This window comes from Lissotriton vulgaris, chromosome 7 (genome assembly GCF_964263255.1).
Source record: "Lissotriton vulgaris chromosome 7, aLisVul1.2, whole genome shotgun sequence".
Taxonomy (NCBI): domain Eukaryota; kingdom Metazoa; phylum Chordata; class Amphibia; order Caudata; family Salamandridae; genus Lissotriton; species Lissotriton vulgaris.
The window spans coordinates 551,954,411-551,968,119 of NC_141695.1; the positions used below are offsets into that span (position 1 = coordinate 551,954,411).

The 13,709-nt window shown below is 49.3% G+C and overlaps 1 protein-coding gene across 7 annotated transcripts in view; it reads left to right on the forward strand.

The window, feature by feature from the left end:
* Positions 1-13,709, forward strand: part of MYH10 (myosin heavy chain 10) — a 1,221,191-nt gene that overhangs the window by 1,141,659 nt on the left and 65,823 nt on the right. The gene's annotated exons all lie outside the window — the stretch shown is intronic.

Here is a 13,709-nt window from a genome sequence, read left to right on the forward strand (position 1 = left end):
TGCTAGATGTCTTGCAGAGGCATTAGGAAGTGATTCTAAAAGGAGTGGCTTGTGTATCTGATGATCCTTTGAAGGGGAAGAGATTCATGTGTAGCCCAGCTAGGTCCCAGTAGTATGGTAGGGGTGTAGGGGCTCACGCCCTGTCTCAGTGGAGGCGGGGTGAGTGTGGGGCGGTGTGTCCCACGTTGGCCCGAAACCCTATCTCAGGGCCTGGAGGGTTCCCTAAGGGAGCGCCAGGTCAGGGGCCTAGGCCGTACATACAGGTCATTTGAGGAGGATCTTCCTGTGTCTAGAGGACGGGGAGTGTCTGTAACCAGAACTCCGGCGGTCCTAGTGTTGGCAGTACCGCTCCTAAGTGGAGGGTTCCTAGGAAAAATTACCGAACAAATGGTTTATAGAGAACTTAAAAGACATCTGGAAGAACACAACGTACTCCATCCCCAACAGTCAGGCTTTCGTCCCCATCACTCTAAGGAACGGCACTGATTGAATTAACAGACTCTATAAAGCTGCTGCAGCATCAGAAGGAGAACGCTGTTCTTATTCTTCTAGACCTCACAGCGGCATTTGATACCATTTCGCATTCCATACTGCTTAGCAGACTGAAAGACATCGGTATCTCAGATGTGGTTCTTGCGTGGATAACTTCCTTTTTAACCGACAGATCCCAATCGATCGCCCTAGGTCCTTTCCTCTCCAAAGAGAAGAAGGTCACATCAGGAGTTCCTCAGGGCTCCATCTTGAGCCCTCTACTCTTCAACGTTTACCTAATTCCACTCATATCTCTGATTGAGTCATTCGGCATACTTGTAACATCGTATGCCGATGACACTCAACTCATTGTACCCCTAGAGGAACACTCCACTCAAACTGAACAAAACCTTAAAAACTGTCTGAAGGCTGTTTTTCATTGGATGGATATAAACCACCTAAAATGCAATTCCAGCAAGACAGAAATCCTCCCCATGGGAAAAAAGCTCACTTCTGCCCAGGCCTATGGTGGCCTGAAGACTCCGCTGCTCCCCCCCAGACTGTAGCAACAGCAAGGAATCTTGGAGTCATGTTCGACACCGAATTGTCTTTCGACCAACACGTAAGGACTGTGGCTGGCCGCTGCTTCGGCATTATAAAGTCTCTTAAAAAATTCTTTGATTTCTTACCGACAGACTCAAGAAAAACTGTAGCAGTGGCTCTAATTCTCGCCAGCCTAGACTACTGCAACGGTCTTCTGGCAGGCGCAAAAAAATCTACACTTAAAAAACTCCAAAGTGTACTCCACTCTGCAGCCAGATTAGTTTTAAAACTACCCAGAAAATCTTCAATATCAGCAGCTTTAAAAACTCTACACTGGCTCCCACTACATAAAAGAATATTTTTCAAGATTCTTATTGTTGCATTCCGGGCATTCAATAACACCGGCCCGAAATATCTTATCAGGCGTTTCCCCCACTACAACCCTAGCAGAACCCTGCGCTCCTCCAATGACAATCAAATCCTTCCAGCAAGGTTTAATCTCAAAACCAAAGGTGGCAAAACCTTAAACTATCTGGCCACTAAAGCCTGGAACTCTATGCCCCAAAACCTTAGGTCCCAAACCCAAGAAATACAGTTCAGGAAATTACTAAAAACCTGGATCTTTAATCTTCCTGATGACTACACCATGGCAGCCATCTAAATCTTAGCCTTTATGAAGTAATTTGATCTCTTACCAAGAAATCAGCGCCAAGATGCTCCTTCCGGAGCGACCGTTGCGCTCTACAAATACCACCACAAATTACAAATCACCGGGATCAACGCAGCAAACCCGACGCAACTTCAGCCCTATGCACCCGCAGCCTGTGGGTTAGGTAACTAAAGCTTCTAGGTGCTGAAGTCTATGTACACTATCCAAGTGTCCAGGTCCACTGTTGTTTTCCCTCCATCCAGCCGAGTTCGTCCGGAATCCGTAACTTTCTAAACTGTAAGATCCATAGACGTTGGTACGCATCCCGCTTGAGAGTTCCCACTCTGCACGTGAGTCCTGTGGGCCTCCTGCTCCTTACTTACCTAGTTTGTAGCGTAGTCCCAGCGATCCTACAGCCTCTGGATCTCCTTGCAGTACTTTCTTTCCTCACATTCCATTGTTTTGAGTATATGGTTTGTCGTGCCCCTAAGGCACACTTGTAAATATTGTACGAGCTCGTATTTCCTTTTTAGTATTGTCATGTGCTTAGCCCTCTGACCTCATAAAGAGTTCAGAGGTGTAAGTTAGTTAATAAATATCTGTTTATTTTCATAACAACCTGTGTGGTGTCCTTTCACTTGGTATTCAAGGGGTTATATGTGGTAAAACAGCTGGCTTCACATGCCATTCAGAGTTTAGCCTAAAGACTGCTTTTGTCCACGCTACTAGGATAGCTGGTCTATAAGGTTGACTTACAACCAATCACCATAAGGGTTGTTTGGACTGATACAAGGTGATCACTAGAACTAGTGAGCATCATATATCAGGCCAACTTCTCACATTGGTGTGCAGCGGTTGGGATTTGAGCTTGCTGTTGTTTTTACCAAATATAATCTTGAGATATCATTTGAAAGATCACATAAGGTACCATAGGTACATATAACAAGCTTAGAAATACTCTGAGTTCTACTGAACCAGCTGTTGTAGTAGAAAGGGAGTAGCACACCCTGACTACAACTCTTAGCAAGGGATCAGTAGGTAAACCCATAGTTGTAGGTAAGTGCACCACTTACACCTCACTAGAAAAGCATGTCTACCACAGGAGGGAACACAGAGGCTCCCCTTGTGGTTGATGATCCTCCACAGGTCCCTTCCAGATATGCAGCCCTTAGCTTCCATGAGATGAGACGATTGTGTTCCTCCAGGAAACTAAAACAGGGTTCTAACCCTACCACTCCTTTTCTGATAGGTCTCTTAGAGACATATGATGCCAGAAGGGCTTCTAACACAGGCCCCTCTAATCCAGATGGGAGCATGCCCCCCTTAGAGGGAACCCTGGGTGATCCTGACCTTAACCTCCATGGAGCAGAAAGTGAAGAGGAGGAAGAGGAAGAGGAATTATCTGGGGATGAGGCAGACAAAGGTCCAGTAGTAGTCAGTAGGCTCACCAGGACCAACTTAAGCATACATGAGAATGTAACTGGGGGACCCCCAGGCCTATCCTCAGGCAGGCTTAACCTTGGGAATAGACGAGTTAGGTCTCACTCCAGAGGCTCTAACAGATCTGTTCATACCCATGTCTCTCAGGCATCTTCTCAGAGAGGGATGACATCCCCTCAGAGAAGAGAGCATGAAGCTAAGATGAGGGAAGTCAATCTGAGGATTGAGAGGGAAGAACTTGCCCATGCCAAAGAAAGACTTGCCTTTGCCAGAGAGCAGAAATTGAGTGGGGCAGACCCCACTGGTGGCAGCATTATCATTAGAGATAAAGACAGGAGTTTTGATACTAGACACCTGAGTAAAATTGTGCCCCCCTTTAAACTAGGGGATGACATCCACAAATGGATGACTGCTTTGGAGAGGGCTTGCACTGTCCAGTGCATCCCCCAGAGTCAGTGGGCAGCTATACTGTGGCTCTCCTTTGAAGGTAAAGGTAGAGATAAGCTCCTCACTACTAGAGCTGAGGATGCTAACAATTACCAAGTCCTGAAGAATACACTGATTGATAGGTTTGGCTTAACCACTGAGCAGTACAGGTTGCTGTTCAGAGACACCCAGAAAATTCAGTCTCAGGATTGGGCTGACTTTGTTGATTGTGCCACTGAGGCTTTTAGGCTGGTTACTGGGAAGTAAAGTTACTGATTACACAGGATTATATAATCTAATTATGAGAGAACAAATCTTAAGTAATTTTCAAAATCAGTTGTTGCATCAGCACCTTATTGACTCAGATCTGACCTCTCCCCAAGAATTGAGAAAGAAGGCAGACAGATGGGTCAGGACAAGGGTCAAACAGTAGAACCAGAACCAGGGTGGTGGCCAGAAGAAAGCAGACCAGAAGGGTAATGAGAATAAGCAAAATGACCAGAAGTCTTCAACAGGGCCCCAACAATCTAAAGAGGGTGGGTCCCAGAATTCCCAAAAGAAGAAGAATAATGGTCAGAAGAACCCATGGTGCCAATACTGTAAAAGTAATACTCACTGGTTTAGTGAGTGCACCAAGTAAGGCCCAGCTCTTACCACTACTGCCCCTAAGGCACCTGCAACCCCTAGTTCAGTTAGTAGTGGTAGTGTTCCCCTTAAGGCTATAGTGGGGTTGACATTGGTATCTGAGGCAGGCTCTGACCTAGTCAGAGTACCTACCCAGGCTGTTCTTGTTTGTACTGGGGACATGGATTTGACCCCTACAATAAGTCCCAGTACCCTGGGCAAGTACAGGCAGACGCCTTTGATCAATGGAAAAATGGCTCAGGCCTACAGGGACACCTGTGCCAGTGTCACTATGGTGACACCAGCATTTGTGGACCCTGAACAGGTAATACTAGGTTCAGACTACCTAGTGACCAATGCTAGCAATGTCACTACCAACCATAGTATGGCAATTGTTAATTTCTCCTGGGGAGGGGTAAATGGCCTCAAAAGGGTTGTTGTTAGTTAAGACCTCCCAGTGGACTGTCTTTTGGGCAATGATTTGGAATCCTCCCTACGGTCAGATGTGGAGTATAGGACTCATGTGGAAATGTTAGGTTTGTCAGCACATGTCCTTGCTGTGACTAGGTCACAGGCCAAGAAATGCCCAGCTGAACTAGTGCTGGATCCTGGAACAATGGACCAGACACTAACCAAGAGTAAGAACAGTAGGGTTAAGGCAGTGCCTTCCCCCTTGCCTCAAGGTGTGGATCAGCTCTCACAGGAGACTGACCCAAAGCCCCAGAAGGAACTGTCCTAGAAGAACTTGAGCCTGAACAGGTTGAGTTTCTTGGGACAGGGGGACCTTCCAGGGCAGACTTGAGACAAGCGCAATTAGACTGTTCATCTCTTGAACCCCTCAGACAGCAGGCTGCTGCTGAGGCTGCAGGGAATGCCACAGGTGCCCATAAAGTGTATTGGTATGATGGACTCCTTTACTCTGAGGCAAGAGACCCCAAGCCTGGTGCTACCAAGAGGCTGGTCATCCCCTTGTCTCTGAGAGGTTTCCTTCTCACCTTGGCCCATGAAATTCCTCTTGCAGGTCACTTAGGCCAGAACAAGACTTGGGACAGGCTTGTCCCTCACTTTCACTGGCCCCATATGTCTGAAGACACTGAAGAGTTTTATCGCTCATGTGTCACCTGTCAAGCCAGTGGCAAATCAGGTGGCACAACAAAGGCCCCCCTTATACCACTACCTGTGGTGGGGGTACCCTTTGAATGAGTGGGGATTGACATTGTTGGACCAATGCCCCCCCCCCCCCCCCCCCAACAGCATCTGGGCACAGATTTATACTGGTGGTAGTGGATCATCCAGAAGCTATTCCCCTTAGGACCACTACAGCTCCTGTTGTGGCCAAGGCCCTGCTCTCAGTTTTTACTACAGTGGGGTTTCCTAAGGAGGTTGTCTCTGACAGAGGTGCAAACTTTATGTCAGGATACTCGACTGCAATGTGGAAGGAGTGTGGTGTCAATTACAAATTCACCACCCCCTATCACCCACAGTGCAATGGGCATGTTGAGAGATTCAACAAGACCCTCAAAGGGATGATAAAAGGGTTACCAGAAAAGCTTAGGTGAAGATGGGACATCCTTTTACCCTGCCTTTTGTTTGCTTACAGAGAGGTCCCACAGAAGGGGGTTGGCTACAGCCATTTTGAACTTCTATTTGGGCATCCTGTAAGAGGACCCCTGTGTCTTGTGAAGGAAGGATGGGAGAGACCTCTCAAAAAGCCTAAGCAGGACATAGTGGACTATGTACTTGGTCTCCGCTCCAGGATGGCAGAGTACATGGAAAAGGCATCTAAAAACCTTGAGGCCAGCCAAGAACTGCAAAAAGCTTGGCATGACCAAAAGGCTGTCCTTACTGTTTACCAGCCTGGACAGAAGGTGTGGGTGTTGGAGCCAGTGGCCCCAGCAGCTCTCCAAGACAAATGGTCTGGACCCCATACTATCCTTGAACAGAAGGGAGAGGTCACCTATTTGGTAGACCTTGGAACTCCCAGGAGCCCTCACAGAGTACTTCATGTGAACAGGCTCAAGGCATTTGTCAATAGGGAAGACATGGGCTTGCTCATGGCTACAGATGAGGGACAGGAGGAAGAGAGTGACCCTCTCCCAGACCTGCTCACTCAGAACCCTGATGATGGGTCAGTAGATGGTGTAGACTTTTCTGACAGCCTCTCTGAGCATCAACAAGAGGATTGTAAACTGGTTCTTCAATCCTTCAGACAAATGTTCTCTCTGACCCCCAGTCAGACAAACTGGTGCACCCATGAGGTGGACACTGGTGACAGTCTGCCTATAAAGAGTAAAAACTACAGGCAACCTGACCACTTCAGGGACTGCATAAAACATGAAGTACAGAAGATGTTGGAATTGGGAGTCATTGAACCCTCAGAGAGCCCTTGGGCTAGTCCTGTAGTTCTAGTGCCTAAACCTCACACCCAGGATGGTAAGAAAGATATGAGGTTTTGTGTAGACTACAGGGGTCTCAATGCTGTCACTAAGACAGATGCCCATCCAATACCAAGAGCAGATAAACTCATAGATAAATTGGCTTCTGCCAAATTCTTGAGTACATTTGACCTGACAGCTGGTTATTGGCAAATCAGGTTAGCTGAGGATGCCAAGGCCAAAACAGCATTTTCTACCCCAGGAGGTCATTACCAGTTTGTGGTGATGCCCTTTGGTTTGAAAAATGCACCTGCCACTTTTCAAAGGTTGGTGAACCAAGTTCTCTCTGGGCTGAATTACTTCTGTGCAGCATATCTAGATGATATTGCTGTCTTTAGCTCCACCTGGGAGGATCACCTGATCCAACTGAGGAAAGTTTTGGAGGCCCTGCAAAAGGCAGGCCTCACTATCAAGGCTCCCAAGTGCCAGATAGGGCAGAGTCAAGTTGTATACTTGGGCCACCTTGTAGGTGGAGGCCAAGTTCAACCTTTGGAGAGCAAGATACAGGCCATAAAGGACTGGGCTCCTCCAACCACCCAGACACAGGTCAGAGCTTTCTTGGGCCTGTCTGGTTACTATAGGAAATTTTCGTGAAAAGTGTGATCAAAGGGCCTTTGATAACATCCCTTAGGCACTCAGGTAGGTGTAATCCTCCACAAAATATTCACTGAAAATTCGGTATTTTCAACAGAGTTTATTACTCATATTTCAAGTTTTCCGGCCGGAATAACATGCCGGTCTGCGGTCAGCGCTTTTCCGAAACGCTGAGAACTCCAGCCATAAGCTCCCCGATGAAGGGCTAGTAGCCCGAAATGCATTGGAGCAAGAATATTAATATGGAACATGAATATTAATATGCATCATGGCAGTGGATTTATTGTTTGAATTGGAAAATATTACAAACTTGAAATATGAGTAATAAACTCTGTTGAAAATACCGAATTTTCAGTGAATATTTTGTGGAGGATTACACCTACCTGAGTGCCTAAGGGATGTTATCAAAGGCCCTTTGATCACACTTTTCACGATTGTTACAACATCGCCCTGGGTGTTGGGCGACACCTTAGAGCACCTACTATCATAAAAACCAACCGTTTGGAAAACCATAACAACAGCAGTGCACGGGTTTCCCCATACATAATCTACTATAGGAAATTTGTCAGAAATTATGGAACCATTGTGACTCCACTTAATGACCTGACAAGTAAGAAAATGCCAAAGAAAGTTCAGTGGATAGTTAGCTGTCAGAAGGCATTCGATGTGCACTGCACCTATTCTCAAGAGTCCAGACTACTTCAAGCCATTCATTGTCCAAACAGATGCTTCTGAGTTGGGTGTGGGAGCTGTTCTATCTCAACTGAATATTGATGGTCATGACCAGCCCATTGCTTTTATAAGTAGAAGGCTGACCCCTAGAGAGAAACGTTGGTCAGCGTTTGAGAGGGAGGCCTTTTCTGTGGTTTGGGCCCTGAAGAAGTTGAGGCCAAACTTGTTTGGTACTCACTTCAAGATTCAGACCGACCATAAGCCCCTCTTATGGCTAAATCAAATGAAGGGTGAAAACCCCAAACTTCTTAGGTGGTCCATTTCCCTACAGGGGATGGACTTTACAGTGGAGCACAGACCAGGGACTGACCATGGCAATGCAGATGGTCTCTCCAGGTACTTTCACTTAGAACAAGAAGACTCACCTGGTCAAGGTTAGTTTAATGTCCCTAAGTTTGGGGGGGGGGGGATATGTAGGAGAGTAGGGTCTGCAATCCTATGGTCACCCCCGATTTTTGCTTTTTGCTTCACTGGTTTACGACTTTCCCTGGCTGTGGGCCTGCTAATCAGACCCACAGCCTAGCTGTTCTCTCTCTAAATTGACAAGCATGTACCTTAGGTGCATTTACCAATTGGTACTGGGCCACCTTATCAGTCCCTGTACAGTGTACTATAGGTACCCAGGGCATAGGTGTACCCAGGGCCTACCAGGGGCTGAAGCATGTATTATGCCACCCCTGGCTGGCCATCTAAACCGACACAACTGGCTGCACGACAACTGGGGCAAGGTGGTGTAATCACCCGTTGCTTTAAATATAGTATCCCTATATCTAACCCTAAAATGGACACATGTATTCCTATCAATCACTCCTATGGCAGGCCTTATCAATCCTGAAGGCAGAGTGCTTGGAATATTGTGATGGTGCTCTGGCACGAGCTGAGCCCGTTTGCAGCTTGCGGAACCAAGTCCTAATAGCTGTTCCATGATAACGCTATACCATATACTCTTAAGTGCATTATGAACCTCGCGGTCAAATGCTAACTTTGGTATAGCATTATCAAAACATGTCGAGTAAGGTGTCATACGAATTGGAATACTACCCCCTCGCCAATTCTGGCGACGGGGGTAGCATTCCACCCTTCTAGAGGGACACGACATGTATGTAACTGTGAACCCCGGTTAAAGTTAACTCGAGCCTCAGCATCACAAAATGGATGCTGCCACCACAGACACAAGTCTGACCTCCTGCTGCTGGGAGTCCTTCCAGCGAGGGAGGCTCGGACAAAGGGTCTCCTGCCTTGGGAGGTGCTAGCACCACCCCAGACAGGATTTTGTGTATAAGGTAGGCCAGGGCTGAAAGGAATGAGACATGCCTGGGGCACACAAGGTGTCCCTGTGCATATGCCGGTCTAAACCAGTTCCTGGGGCACTCCAGCCCCAGAGCTGGCGCAAGACCGGACAAAGGAAAGGGGGTGTAACCACCCCCTTTCCTGGTCCCACCCAGAGGAGGGACCTAGTCGTAGTGCAGCCCCCTTTAGCAGAATAAAGGTAGGAGCTGGTCCCATTCCAGATTAGATTAATCTTGACAACTTCCACGAAGAAACTCTTGACCTTCGACCTCCTGATTACCAGAAGACTGAAGAATCTCCCCTGTGGTCAGGGAGTGACCATCCTGCTTCGCAGGCACCATCAAGCTCCTGTGCGGTTTGCTGCAAAGTCCTTCCATCCCGGAATCCGACGACCCATTCGACAAGACCCGGACCTCCTGACCTCTCTGACCTCTACCCACATCCAAGTTCAAGTTCAGTAATTTGTATAGCGCACTACTCACCCAGAGGGTCTCAAGGCGCTTGGGGGAGGGTGGGTGCATTACTTATCGAATAGCCAGGTTTTTAGCTGCTTTCTAAAGGAGAGGTGGTTCTGTGTAAGGCGGAGGTGAGTGGGGAGGGAATTCCAGGTTTTGACCGCTAAGAAAGATCTTCCTCCCATGGTGGATCTATTGATGTGCGGAATTGCGGCGAGGGCTTGATCAGATGAGCGTAGTTGGCGGGTGGGTGTGTAGAAGGACAGTCGTTTGTTGAGGCATTCTGGTCCTAGGTCGTAGAGGGCCTTGTGTGCGTGGGTGAGGAGACGGAACGTTACTCTCTTGTTGACGGGAAGCCAGTGGAGGTCTTTTAGGTGACTGGAAATGTGGGCTTGACGGGGGATGTCCAGTATGAGTCTGGCTGAGGCGTTTTGGATGCGTTGGAGTTTGTTCTGTAGTTTGGCTGTGGTTCCGGCGTAAAGGGTGTTTCCATAATCTAGTCGGCTAGTGACTAGTGCGTGGGTGACTGTTTTTCTTGTTTCGGTGGGGATCCAGCGGAAGATTTTTTTGAGCATGCGTAGGATGTTGAAGCATGATGATGAGACGGCGTTGACTTGTCTGGTCATCGAGAGGGAGGAGTCTAGGATGAAGCCCAGGTTACGTGCGTGGTCTGTTGGTATGGGTGCTGTGCCCAGGGCCGGTGGCCACCATGAGTCGTCCCATGCAGAGGGGGACGATCCTAAGATGAGGACTTCCGTTTTGTCAGAGTTTAGTTTTAAACGGCTGTTCTTCATCCATTCGGCTACTTCTTTCATTCCTTCGTGTAGATTGGTTTTGGCGGTGTTGGGGTCTTTGGTGAGGGAGAGGATTAGTTGGGTGTTGTCAGCGTAGGAGATGATGTTGAGGTTGTGTTGTCGCGCGATGGTTGCGAGGGGACTCATGTACACGTTGAAGAGGGTGGGACTGAGTGATGATCCTTGTGGTACGCCGCAGATGACTTCGGTGGCCTCTGATTTGAATGGGGGGAGGCGGACTCTCTGAGTTCTTTCGGCGAGGAACGAGATGATCCAGTCCAACGCTTTTCCTTGTATTCCGACGTTGCTGAGGCGTTGTATGAGGGTGTTATGACAGACTGTGTCGAAGGCGTAGGGGGGGTCAAGTAGGATGAGGGCAACTGATTCTCCGTTGTCCAGTAGCGTTCGGATGTCATCCGTAGCAGCGATGAGGGTGGTTTCGGTGCTGTGTTTGGCTCGAAAGCCGGACTGTGAGGGGTCGAGTGAATTGTTGGATTCAAGGAAGGCGGCGAGCTGGCTATTGACGGCTTTCTCGATGACTTTGGCCGGGAAGGGGAGGAGAGAGATGGGGCGGTAGTTCTTAAGCTCAGTGGGGTCCGCTGTAGGTTTCTTCAGAAGGGCGCTGAGTTCGGCATGTTTCCAGCTATCTGGGAAGGTAGCGGAATTGAGGGAGCAGTTGATGACATCGCGGAGATGAGGTGCGATGATGGAGTTTGCTTTGTTGAAGATGTGATGGGGGCATGTGTCAGTTGGTGAACCTGAGTGGATGGAGTTCATCAGACGGATGGTGTCTTCAGTAGTGATTGGGTTCCAGGCGCAAAGGTTGTGAGAGTGCTGTTTTGGTTCTGAGGTGGGTGGAGTGGGTTGTTCTTCGGACAGGTTTTTAAAGCTGTTATGAATGTCGGCGATTTTGTTGTGGAAGAAAGAGGATAGAGAGTCGCAGAGGTCTTGGGAGGGAGTGATGTCGTTGGTGCCGGCGGTGGGGTTGGTGAAGTCTTTGACGATGTTGAATAGTTCCTTGCTGTTTTGGGCGTTGTTGTCGAGACGATCCTTGAATGCTGATTTCTTGGTGGATCGGATCAATTGGTGGTGTTTGCGGGTTGCGTCTTTGAAGGTGGTCAGGTTGTCAGTAGTTGGGTTTTTTCTCCAGGTTTTCTCGAGGGTACGACATAACTTCTTGGATTTCTTAAGGTCATCGTTGAACCAGGGGGCCTTTTTGTTACCTTGTTTGATCTGGTGGTTTTTCAAGGGTGCTAATTCGTCAGCGCTGTGGGTGATCCATTGTGTGAATTTGGTGGCAGCTTGGTTTGGGTCCGATGATAAGGTGGAGGGGTTTTGGTTAAGCGATGTGAAGAGCTGGTCGGTGGTGATTTTGTTCCAGTTTCTTCAAGGAATAGGTTGTGGTGGGATGTGTGTCGTTGTCTTTTTGTAGCTGAAGTGAACGCAGCTGTGGTCCGTCCAATGGAGAGCTGTGGTGTGATCAAAGGAGATGTATTTGCTGGATGTGAAGATAGGGTCGAGCGTGTGTCCGGCTAAGTGGGTGGGGGTGTCAACAAGCTGTTTGAGTCCTAGATTGGCCAGGTTGTCCAGAATGGTGGTGGTGTTGCTGTCGTTATTCTTTTCCAGGTGGAAGTTGAGGTCTCCCAGTAAAAATGTAGTTCTCGGAGGTGAGGGCATGTGGGCTGATGAAGTCAGTGATGTCTTCGTTGAATTGTGTGCGGGTCCCTGGTGGTCTGTAGATGAGGGTGCCTCTAAGTGTGGTCCTAGGGTCGGTGTGGATCTGGAAGTGAAGGTGTTCGGCGGTCGCAAGGTTATCGTCGGAGTTGGTCGAGATTCGGATGGTGTTCTTGTGGACGATGGCAATGCCTCCTCCTGTTTGGTTGATGCGGTCTTTTCGGATGATCTTGTAGGTGTCCGGGATGGCTATGGCGATGTCGGGCGCTGATGAGGTGTTCATCCAGGTTTCTGTAAGGAAGGCGACGTCCGGTGATGTAGTGTTGAGTAGGTCCCAGAGTTCAGTGGCATGTTTGTGCATCGATCGGGTGTTCAGCAGGATACACTTCAGGTGGTTGGAGTTGGAGTTGTGTTTGGAGGGGGAGGATTTGGCATGGGTCCTGATGCAGGCGAACTTGCAGGAGTGGCAGGCGAATGGTCCGTGGGTGTGTCCTGGGGTAGCTACGCAGCATTGTGGGGTGCATCCGGGGTTAAGGGCAAGGAGAGTAGCAGCGTCATATGTTATGCTGGAGGAGTGGGTTTTGCAAGGACCAGGGGGTCTGGCGCTGGGCGCGGTCCAGGTGCGGACGGGCGTGGGTGCGACGAGCAACGTGGAGACGGCCATCTTGAGAAAACCTGCACAGCGCTTCCAGCACGACCGCCGATGGATCCTCGAGTGAGTGCACTGGGGTTTGAGAAGCCCCCCACCGACGCAGCCCCTGCACCAAAGACCAGCCCCCCAGCCTCCACGAGATCTGCGTGGGGCCCTTTTGCCTGGTTGCTGCTTGTCCTGTTGTCTGGTCACTTGCCGGCTGGCTAGTGACCTCTTAGACGACGACCCGAAGAATCCAACACTGCTGGTCTGGTCCCCCAGACTGGCCCTTGCTTCCCTGTGAACGAGAAGCACCCCGGACCCTCCTGGTCCGCACCAGACGCCATCTTTGTTCCACCGCGTGGCTTGCATTAGCCAAGGCCTGTTGTCCAGATCGACGATCCGACACCGCCGACAGCAGCAGACTACGTGGGACAGCTCGTGCCTCCAGCCTGGTCGTGAAGAGCAGCTCCTGGTCCGCGCAGCTAACGAGAGAAGCGACCCTTCCTTCACCTGACTGCGGCGACAGCATCTGGTTCCCTCCTGGTTCCAGCACCGTCACTGGCTAGTGACCCAGACTCTGTCCCCTTCCCTTTCAGGACTTCTTCCTTCCAGTTCCATCCTTGGAACCACTGGGCTCCTCCATCTGGCTGCCTGCCAGCAACTCCTTGTTTCAGGCATCACCGGGATCAACGCAGCAAACCCGACGCAACTTCAGCCCTATGCACCCGCAGCCTGTGGGTTAGGTAACTAAAGCTTCTAGGTGCTGTAGTCTTTGTACACTATGCTAGTGTCCAGGTCCACTGTTATTTTCCCTCCATCCAGCCGGGTTCGTCCGGAATCCGTAACTTTCTAAACTGTAAGATCCATAGACGTTGGTACGCATCCCGTGTGAGAGTTCCCACTCTGCACGTGAGTCCCGTGGGCCTCCTGCTCCTTACTTACCTAGTT